The sequence below is a fragment of the Podarcis muralis genome, chromosome 12 (genome assembly GCF_964188315.1).
Source record: "Podarcis muralis chromosome 12, rPodMur119.hap1.1, whole genome shotgun sequence".
NCBI lineage: Eukaryota > Metazoa > Chordata > Lepidosauria > Squamata > Lacertidae > Podarcis > Podarcis muralis.
The window spans coordinates 3,277,873-3,288,657 of NC_135666.1; the positions used below are offsets into that span (position 1 = coordinate 3,277,873).

Consider the following 10,785-nt stretch of genomic DNA (forward strand, 5'->3'; position numbering starts at 1 on the left):
ATTTAATCAATTTTTAATTACTTTAATTAATTACTTTAATCAATTAATTTAATCAATTTTTAATTAATTTAATCAATTAATTTAATCAATTTTTAATTTTAATTAGAAATGAGGTGGGCTATTGTCATTGGCTATGGAGTCCCTGTGATGTCACTATCCAATATCTGGCTGCAGCTTGTCAACATCTGCCAAATGGGCTTCCAAAGATGAATGTCAACTAGTCTGCATCCACAAATATCTATCGGCTTCAACCTTACGGCATCCACCGTCGTCCAAATGCTAGCGCCGTCAGCCACTCCGGAGAGGGGATGATGGGAGTTGGAGTTGCATTGCGGCACTGGGCGGACCCCTGACTAATGGACACACTTTCTTTCTCCGCCCCACAGAAGTTCCCACTGAGGGAAAACTGCCAGCGAAAACTATACCTGTCATGAATACGCTAGCTCCCAGCCTAGGAATGCAGCTGGCAGCAGACCGCAGTTTGCAACCGACGGGATCAGATTTCTCTCACGGAGACCATGTTGGAATGCGGACAGGGCTCTCAAGAGGCACAGGCAGGTGTGAAGGAGAAGATTGACAACCTGTCTACTCATGAAGAAGGAGAGGATCCAAGGAGCCAGGAAGTCATCGCCAGGGGAGGGTGTTTGACAGAAAACAACATTAGAAATGCAAAGGTCATAGGTTGAGTTAGTTCTGTCAGAAACGGAAGGATTCTTTAGAAGGGTCAACTGACTGAGGGTGCCGGAGGCTTGGCTAGAGCCATCCGGAGCTAATTGCTTGTTTTTGCAATAATTCCTCCTTTTAATTACGTACGTTTACTGTGTTATCAAGACAGGAACCTGGACTCCTAATAATACCGTTGTTATTTCTTTCATAAAAATTGCATACATTTTGTTGTGAAGGCACCTCAGCAGTCATTTTTATTTTTAATTAAAAATGAGGTGCCCCCCCCAGCTGTTGCCATGGGCTACAGACTCTCTGTGATGTCACTAATCAACATCTGTAAGTCCCTGTGATGTCACCAACTGAGGCCTATCAACTCCCTGTGATGTCACAAGTGGATACAGCCCCTTCTTCCAGTGACACGGCTACCAGGAAGGGGCGCTCTATGATCCTAGAGAGCTTGATTTCCCATATAATTTGTTTTCAGAAAGACCTTGTATTTAGAAATAATTTAGAAAGGCATTTGTTTCTTTAGAAAACAGAAGCTGGCTGGCTTAAGCCCTGCAGTTCTCTTCATGAATTCCATGGATGGTCTCGGGGAAAACCTCGCCCGCTTCAGACGTCCCTGAAAGGCAAACAGCTGAGTGGGATGGCTACTATCTGACAGCATCCTCCCAGATGCCTCCACTGGCTTCTGCCCAGCAACTTTGTCCTGTCCTTGGTGTGGACCATGCCAAATTCACCTCAAGAGAGGTGAATGTCAACCAGCTTGCATCCACAAATATCAGCCGGTTTCAGCCTTGCGGCAGCCACTGTCACCTAAACACCTCCACTGGCTGCATCAGACAACTTCTCTCCTCACTTTGCCCTGTCAACTTCTGTCAATGGGCTTCCAATTGTAAGGCCTTGTAAGGGAGCAGGCCCTGCAGACCTCACCACAGCAGATGGTCAACTGGAGTGCCACACAAGAGCAGGAAGGTACCTGTTTCAGCCATTTCATGCAAAGTCATCACTCAATAAGGAGGTTTCTGATGATTGTCTACCAACGTCCAAATTCCTGCTGGTGTGTCAAGTACTAAATCATCCACTCTGCTGTTCTCTATCTGGCGACTTCTGGATTCTGCCTTCTCACTGTCTTCCAGACAAACAGGAGTTGACCATGCTGCTAGCTCCCAAGGTTTGCAGCAAACAGGGAATGTAGTGTTCAAGGGTCAGAGTAAACCTTGGGAGAAGGCTCCTGCTTGCATAGAACACAACCAAAGCAATGATACTCATCACCAACCGACGTCTATAACTCCCTGTGATGTCACCAACTGAGGCCTATCAACTCCCTGTGATGTCACAAGTGGATACAGCCCCTTCTTCCTGTGACACGATGAAATAAACGAAAAAAAGGTTCTGTTAAGGGGTTCAGCTTCTTAAGGAACACTGGACCTTTGGAAAGAGCGCGTCTTGTAGGCTCAAGCCGGTCAGGAAATAAGCAGAGACCAGACCAGGATATACGGAAAACAAAGATTCTCTTACAACACACGGCTACTAGGGAGGGCGCCCCATGATCCTAGAGAGCTTGATTTCCCATATAATTTGTTTTCAGAAAGACCTTGTATTTAGAAATAATTTAGGAAAGGCATTTGTTTCTTTAGAAAACAGAAGCTGGCTGGCTTAAGCCCTGCAGTTCTCTTCATGACTTCCATGGATGGTCTTGGGGAAAACCTCGCCGGCTTCGGACGTCCCTGAAAGGCAAACAACTGAGTGGGATGGCTACCATCCGGCAGCATCCACTCAGACACCTCCACTGGCTTCTGCACGGCAACTTTGTCCTTGGCTTCGGCCTGCCAACCTCTGTCAATGGGCTTCCAAAGGTGAATGTCAACCAGTTTGCATCCACAAATATCCATCTGCTTCAACCTTGTGGCATCCACTGTCGTCCAAATGATCCTGAAGATGATGAAGATGATGATGATGACTTTGAAAAATGGCAAATGTATGATGGGAAAGCACAGGCAAGTATTACTTTGGGAGTTGAGGCTTCACAGATCTCAATTATCCGGTTTCAAACAACAACCAAAACAATATAGAAAGCCTTGCAGAATGTTTATCTTAGTGTGACCCCGGGCAGTAAAGTCTTACTGACTCACAAATTATACCAGCAACATTTAAAGCCAGGGGGTGTCTTTTCCTGACCACTTGCAGACACTTGGAGATCTTTTGGGGCATGGATTCAGCTTCACACCCATATCCCAAATATACATAATCCTGTCAAGCTTTGATGAAAATTATGCCATTTCAACTTTAGTAGAAGGCAAAGATTAAGAGGACCTGACTGTTGAATGGGGTAACAGGAAAATAGCTGACTGAATGGGGAAAGCTCCGGGAATGGGCTGACAGCAGAGAGACAATGTCAGCGCTAATAGGCAGTAAATCTTCAAGGAGATGCAGTGGTGGCAGGTTTACAACAGCGACTACTGTTGAAGTTACAGCCTTGAAAGTGAGGAAATGTGTTAATTCTGACTGAAAAGAGCACCTGAAGAAAGACTGTCCATTGCTACAGAAGAAGAAAACACAGGACAAGCAAGAGAAATTAGACTGGGGTGCAAGATGGAGAACAAAATCTGGAAAATGTGACACCGAGATGAATAAAGCCTTAATCACAAGACTGAGTAATACTTCAGGTTGGTGGGTCTTGGACCTGGGGGCATTGGGTGATATGTGTAATGATAAGACACAATTTGACTTTTTGAACTATATGTGAAATGTCAAGCTATGGCACTAGCTGGGGTGGTAACATTCCTGTATCTGGCATTGGAAAGGTAAAGCTTAAGTGTTTAAGGAATGAAGTGCTTGAGGTTTTTTATGTTCCACAACTGGAGTCTAATTTGTTGAGTCTGATTAACTTGGCAACATCAGGATTTGAAATATGTTTTGATGGTGATGCATGTGAAATTAGAAAAAGGGAAGAGTTTTATGCTACAGGACATTTGCAAGATTCCTTACATGTGATTGAGCCTCAGGAGGGCAATCTTAAGAAGGATGAGGTAGCAAGCCAAGCCATGCAAAATCCACAATTGCTAATTGTGCCCCTCATAATCAGTGTGTTCATTTATATACCACAGAAGATTAGCTCATCTCAATTTTAGAACTGTTTCTAGAATGCCAGGGTTGTGTGAAGGGAATCACATTCAAACCATGTTCTAAGGTTGTGGAATGTGATGTGTGCAGTGAAGCTTAAGTCACGCAGAGCACCTGTAGTGAAGCTTCCTTTTTTTGTATTATTTTTCGTTCTTTTTATTTTTAGGAGAATATAATGTTTTATATTTTCGATTGTAGTTTATGTTTATATCCTTGTAATTTTGCTTTTGTATTTTCTTCTGGTTTTGTATTATTTGTTCGTTTTATTCAATGCTTGTTTGTATGATGTATAAGTGTAAATAAATAAATAAAAATTAAAACAAAAACAAAAATCTAAAGTAACCACACACACACAAAGGATTGAGCCTTGTGGAACCCCACATAGAAGGTTCCACAGGGCTGAAAAGCACTCCCCACGTAGCACCCGCTGGGAACGACCATCTCACCCACCCCTAGAGCTGCTCCAGAAGGATACCATGGTCGATGGTATCGAAAGCCGCTGAGAGGTTGAGATCAAGTAACAGGGACACGTTTCCCTTATCTCTCTCGACAGAGGTCATCATACAGGGCAACCAAAGCAATTTCTGTGCCAAAACCAGGCCTAAACTCCGATTGAAATGGATTCAGAAAATCTGTTTCTTCCAAAAGTACCTGGATCTGGTCTGCGGCCACTCGCTCCAGAACCTTGCCCAGGAAAGGGAGATTAGCAACTGGCTGGTAGTTACCGGTAGGTAGGTTTCCACCTTCCTGGCCCAGCTAGCTGTTCCCTCCCTGCTGGTTTTGATCAGCCAAGAGGGGCAAGGTGGTCGCCCTGACTGATCCAAGCACCTTGTCCACATCCTCGAGCCTTAGCAACTGAAACTCATCCAACACAACAGGACTAGACTGTGTTCTGGACACCCCATGAGATTCATCGGCTATAACAGCAGAGTCAAGGTCTTGGTGGATGCAAGGGATTTTACTTGGAAAATCAATACAACCCAAGTGGTTAAGAAAGCCCAACAAAGACTACATCTCCTCAGAGTATTGCGAAAGAACGATGTCAAATCAACATTTGATGATCTCCTACCGGTCCACAATAGAAAGTGTCCTTTCCTACTGCATCATGGTGTGGGACGCTGGTTTGACATCAACTGATAGGAAGTGCCTACAGAGGATGGTGAATACAGCACAAGATATTATGGGCTGTCCCGTGAATCCACTGGATGACATCCACTGGATGACATTGTGGAAGAACGCTGCCTCAGGAGAGTGAGGAAAATTCTCAGGGATGATTCACACCCTGGCCGGCACTTACTTGATCTCCTGCCCTCGGGCAGAAGATATAGAAGCAGGATTAGTCGCGCCAAAAAAAGCTATGGTTTTCCCAGTAGTGATGTATAGAAGTGAGAGCTGGACCATAAAGAAGGCTGATTGCCGAAGAATGGATGCTTTTGAATTATGGTGCTGGAGGAGACTCTTGAGAGTCCCATGGACTGCAAGAAGATCCAACCTATCCATTCTGAAGGAAATCAGCCCTGAGTGCTCACGGAAAGGACAGATCCTGAAGCTGAGGCTCCAATATTTTGGCCACCTCATGAGAAGAGAAGACTCCCTGGAAAAGACACTGATGTTGGGAAAGATGGAGAGCACAAGGAGAAGGGGACAACAGAGGACAAGATGGTTGGATAGTGTTCTTGAAGCTACCAGCATGAGTTTGACTAAACTGTGGGAGGCAGTGGAAGACAGGAGTGCCTGGCGTGCTCTGGTCCAGGGGGTCACAAAGAGGCGGACACGACAAAACGACTAAACAACAACAACACAGAGAATGGTGAATACAGCACAAGATATTATGGGCTGTTCCGTGAATCCGCTGGATGAAATAGTGGAAGAACGTTGCCTCAGGAGAGTGAGGAAAATTCTCAGGGATGATGATTCACACCCTGGCTGGCACTTTCTTGCTCTCCTGCCCTCGGGCAGAAGATATAGAAGCGGGATTATTCGCGCCAACAGGGTGAAGAACAGCTTCTATCCGTGGGCTGTTAGACCGCTGAATGAAAAGGTAACAACAGGGCAACTGACTTTCGGGTTTGGTGGGTGGGTGTCAGTAAACGAGGGGAATTAAGACTAAGAGAGCTGAGTGGGGGGGGTGCTGTGTAATCTCACTGTATACAAGTCGTACGAGTGACAATAAAGTATTTCAATTTCAATTATCCTCAAAATGCTTTGCAAACAAGTCACAGCGAGCTACCGTTGGTTCTGTCACCTCCTTTGGGCCAGCCTGTAAAAGGCCCCGTACAACCCAGAAAAGCTCTGCTGGATGACATAATGGGGATGCAATGGAGGCAGCAAAGTAGGTTTTCTTTGCTGCCTTCACTGCCACTGGGTAGGCTCGATAATGAGCCTTTACCAGTGTTCAGTTGCATTCATTCAGATCATTCCCCCCCTTGCGTTCAAGCCGTCTCACAGCTTGTTTCCTCGTCTTAAGCTCTGGAGTATACCAGGGGACTGATTGGGCTCCACAAGGTGGGAGAGGACACTCACAGGCAATCATATCAATAGCCCAAGCCATTCAGGTGTTCCAGAGGTCGGCCAAGGCTTTGACAAGGACCACCAGTCATATCAGCTGGAAAACCCCCCAGAGCCGTTTGGAACTCCACTGGATCCGTCAGTCTCCAAGGGCGCACCTTCCTAATAGGTCCCCCGTATCTGCGGAGGGGAAAAGGTGCTGACATCCTAAATCTCAACAGGAAGTGATCAGAACATGACAAGGGACTGATGTCAATGTCCCCCATCCTCAGATCACCCTCTTCCTGCCCAGCCAATAAAACAAGGTCCAGAGTGTGGCCTGCCATGTGGTGGTGGGCCAGTGACATGTTGGGACAGCCCCATGGTCGTCATGGCGGCCATGATGTCCTGAGCCGCCCCAGAGCCAGCTGCCTTGGCATGGATGTTGAAGTCTCCCAGATCCAGCAGTCTGGGAGTCTTCAACACCGCCTCCGAGACCAGCTCTGTCATCTCAGGCAGGGAGACTGCTGGGCAGTAAACCAACAGAATCCCTAATCTGTCCCATTTGCCCAATGCGAGGAAGACACACTCTAGATTCCCACCCTCAACTGGACTGAAAGCCTGGAGATAGTCTTTACAGACCACAGTGAGACGTGGGTGGCGCTGTGGTCTAAACCACAGAGCCTAGGGCTTGCCAATCGAAAGGTCGGTGGTTCGAATCCCCATGACGGGGTGAGCTCCCGTTGCTCGGTCCCTCCTCCTGCCAACCTAGCAGTTCGAAAGCAAGTCAAAGTGCAAGTAGATAAATAGGTACCACTCTGGCGGGAAGGTAAACGGCGTGCGCTGCTCTGGTTCGCCAGAAGCAGCTTAGTCATGCAGGACACATGACCCAGAAGCTGTACGCTGGCTCCCTCGGCCAATAAAGCGAGATGAGCGCCGCAACCCCAGAGTCAGCCACGTCTAGACCCAATGGTCAGGGGTCCCTTTACCTTTACCTACAGACCACAGCAACTCGCCCTCCCTGACCCTCAATTCTGGCCTGATGCTGCACTGAATACCCAGGTGAGCACAGCTGGGTGAGACCAACTCCACCCTGTTGACCCACCCAGGTCTGTGTGATACAAGCCAGACCAGCCTCCTCATCCATAATCAGATAATGGATGAGGGAGATTTTATTCTGGGCCAACCTGGCATTCAACAGCAGCAGTTGTGGATCCAAGGGCTGGCTGATATGCCAACCACAATTCCCCAGGTTGGAGGAGGGGCTGGTCACTAACTGCCTGTGCCCTGTGCCCCTTGCCCGGCCTGCCCCTCCTCCCACGCCATCCCTCCCCCTCCCCAGAACCACTGAAATTGGGCCATTGGCTGCTGTGAAATTTAAAATGCCGACTACGGAATTGGGCCTTACCGAATAAAGAAATAAAATGAAATTACGAGGTGTCCATGGCAGTATTTCAAGTTGGGGAGGGGGCTGTTGGAATATTCTAGATTAGAATAAACCTGGCTTTGAACAGTTGCTAGGAAACAGAAAATTCCCCTGGCAACAGGGGTCCTTATAAGGGCATGTGATCAGCTGAGTCTGGGTCAGTTTAAATGAGCGTGTGAATAAGTCAGCATTAGGTCTCTGGCCGGATGGCTAAAAGGAGAAAGAGATTGTGTTTGTTTATTTGGTTTTGGGTTTTTCTCCTTTATTAATGGCCAGTGTAAAGTTTTGTAAATAAAAAAGACTCTGAGAAACAGAACCAAATGGTGTTTCTTCCTGTAATGGGGATTTCACTAGGAGATAGCTGGAGTGCTGCTGTTGCTGCTGATGAGGTAAAGAAGTAAAAGATGCAGCAAAACGTTTCTGTAGAAACTGCCACAAAAAGAGAAGAAAACCCACGAGTAGATGATGCTTACGCATCAACAACATAGCGGGGGCAAGAGACAAAAAGGAGCAGCAAATGCAAATGGTATCCTTGTACAGGGGGCTCCTTTCCGGATGCGGCCACATCACCTTCTCTCCATCCAGTTAAGCGAGAAGCAGAATTCACAGTTCAAGGAAGCATCCCAATTGGTCAAATGGCGAGAGGACCAGAGTGGCCTGGCATGTGGCCCGCAGGCTACAGAATTCACACTCGGGCCATAAAATAAATGAGGAAAAAAACAATGGTGTGGCCATCATCAGTTGTTGTTGGCATCCATCTGTCTAGAGAGACAAGGAAGTGTGCTTTGGGGTGAAGTTAAACCACTGGGTTAACAGCACCGAAGGGACCCTCCCAGGGTGCAAGCCTGGGCAGGGTATATGGAGGTCCTGGGCTGCCGAGATGACAAGACCCCCCTCTCGGCCTCGCTAGTGTGGTCCAAAGGAAATCAGAGCAAGATGTTTGGCACTAGCTTGGCTGTTGGAATTATAATTAATAATAATAATAATAATAATAATAATAATAATAATAATAATAATAATAAATTATTTGTACCTCGCCCATCTGCCTGGGTTTCCCCAGCCACTCTGGGCAGCTCCCAACAGAATATAAAAACATGATAAAACACCAAACATTAACAACTACCCTTAACAGGTCTGCCTTCAAACAAGGCACTCCAAAATGAAAAAGTTACGCACTAGGTTGTTTTTCTGAATTTTTATTTTCATAATTCCAGCAATGTTTTAAACTCGTGTATCGGCTCCACAGCAAAGAGGTTACAGCAGATTCCTGGAGTGGGAATTAATCCCAAACCGGGGATAGGGGAACAGCACCTTTAAGTCCACCCAGAATTTGGCAGAGAAGCTTCCTTCCAGCGCCAAAGCAGATGTCGAGATGGCCCCAGAAGGACTCTCAACCAACATCAACCAGCCCCACCGAAGGGATGGCTTGCTATATGAACTTTACGCTTCTCCAATGGGGAAGGAGCCATCGACGCAGCTTTAAGGGCGGCAAAAGCAATGGTGCCAGAGTCAGTCTTGACCACAGGCCATGGGGACTGGGCTGATAGGAGCGGCAGGTCAACCTTTGGGGAAAGGAACCCGCAGGAAAGCCTTTCAGCTGGTGGCAAATTCCCTCCTCTTCCATGACCCACTGATTATGGTATAAGGAGCACGATTCACAACTCCAAGGGGACAGGGGAAGACGCCACAGCCACAAACGGAGCTTAAGGAAGCAAGCCAAGTTCCTATTTATAAAAGGCGTGTGCATAAGGAAATCTTCCAGAGGTTGAATATCCCGTAATACGATGGAGACGACAGGAAGGGCTCAGCAGCCAACCTGTTTCAACCGAACTGTGGCAAAACATCTCCTTGGACCCCTGCTTTGGAAAGGCAATAGCAACTGTGAGAGTTCTGTGCAAGGGCAGAACCAGAACCTCTGAAGTCTGGGATGAAGCCCTACAGAGGGATCCAGAAAACTGAAGAGCGGGCAGGTTAAGGCTGGCACACATCGCAGATCCGCAGGGGGTCACCTTTGTCAGAGCGGCTGCCCCTTTAAGAAGGCCCCGATCCACCTCTATGGGGCAGGGGGCAGCGGCAAGCACCTAATGAGGAGCTCTGGGGGCCTTCAGTAGCCCAGAGGCAGCGGGCATGGAGGAAATGGGGTCGCTGGGGGGTTCAACAGAGGAGGCAACGCGAGCCATCGGTTCTGGAGCCTCTTCCCTTGGCCGATGCGGAAGGAAGTGGCACTACCAATATATATCCTTGCCCCTGCCCTACACCCACTGTACTGGGTTCATGCCTGGACCCCACAGACCACCAGGCATTCAACGTGCCACTCTAGGGGGCTTCAGCAGCTGTCTTTGAGGAGAGGACCCCAGAACTGGCCGCTGCAGACGTCACTGCAAAGGCCTTCTCCCCGTTTGGGGGTATTTTGCAGGGATTTGTGCCTGTGGCCCCCAAGGAAGGTAGAGGAGGCTGTGCCAAGGGCCAGACCTTCCACAGAGCTGCAGCTTCTGCTATCAATGGGGGTTCACGTCTCAGCGCTGTTGCCTTCCCGGCCCCACAGATCCCTGGGCATTCAGCGCGTGCCGCCCCCCTGCAGGACGGGCAGAAATCTATGCCCCGGAGGTTGCAAGTCAAGCAGGTGCGTCCCTCAGGTGGACAGAGCCTGGGAGAAAAGAGAAAAGTTTGCCAGAGGAAAAGGAACTGGGGCTTATTGAGGCCGCAGAAACGGAGAAGAACTGCAGGGGGAAAGTTAACAAGGCCCTCTCCGCCTGCATCCACGGGTGGCATGTGGCCACAGCTTTGCCACACCGCAAAATCCTAGCTGGGCCCATCTTGGCCAGGGAGAGAGACCCCTTTCCTTCATAACGAGAGGCTTGGCCATCCCAGGAACGCTGCTCCACTTTCTGACCCATGTGAGGACTCAAAAGAGAGCGGTGCAGCAGGCCTGCAGTTTAGGCCCTGGGGATTACCGTATTTTTCGCTCTTTAAGACTCACTTTTTTCCCTCCTAAAAAGTAAGGGGAAATGTGTGTGCGTCTTATGGAGCGAATGCAGGCTGCGCAGCTATCCCAGAAGCCAGAACAGCAAGAGGGATCG

At 48.1% G+C, this 10,785-nt stretch overlaps 1 pseudogene; it reads right to left on the bottom strand.

The window, feature by feature from the left end:
• Positions 1 to 6,262: 6,262 nt before the first annotated feature.
• LOC144324934 (uncharacterized) lies at positions 6,263 to 7,426 on the bottom strand (annotated as a pseudogene).
• Between the last annotated feature and the right edge of the window lie 3,359 nt (positions 7,427 to 10,785).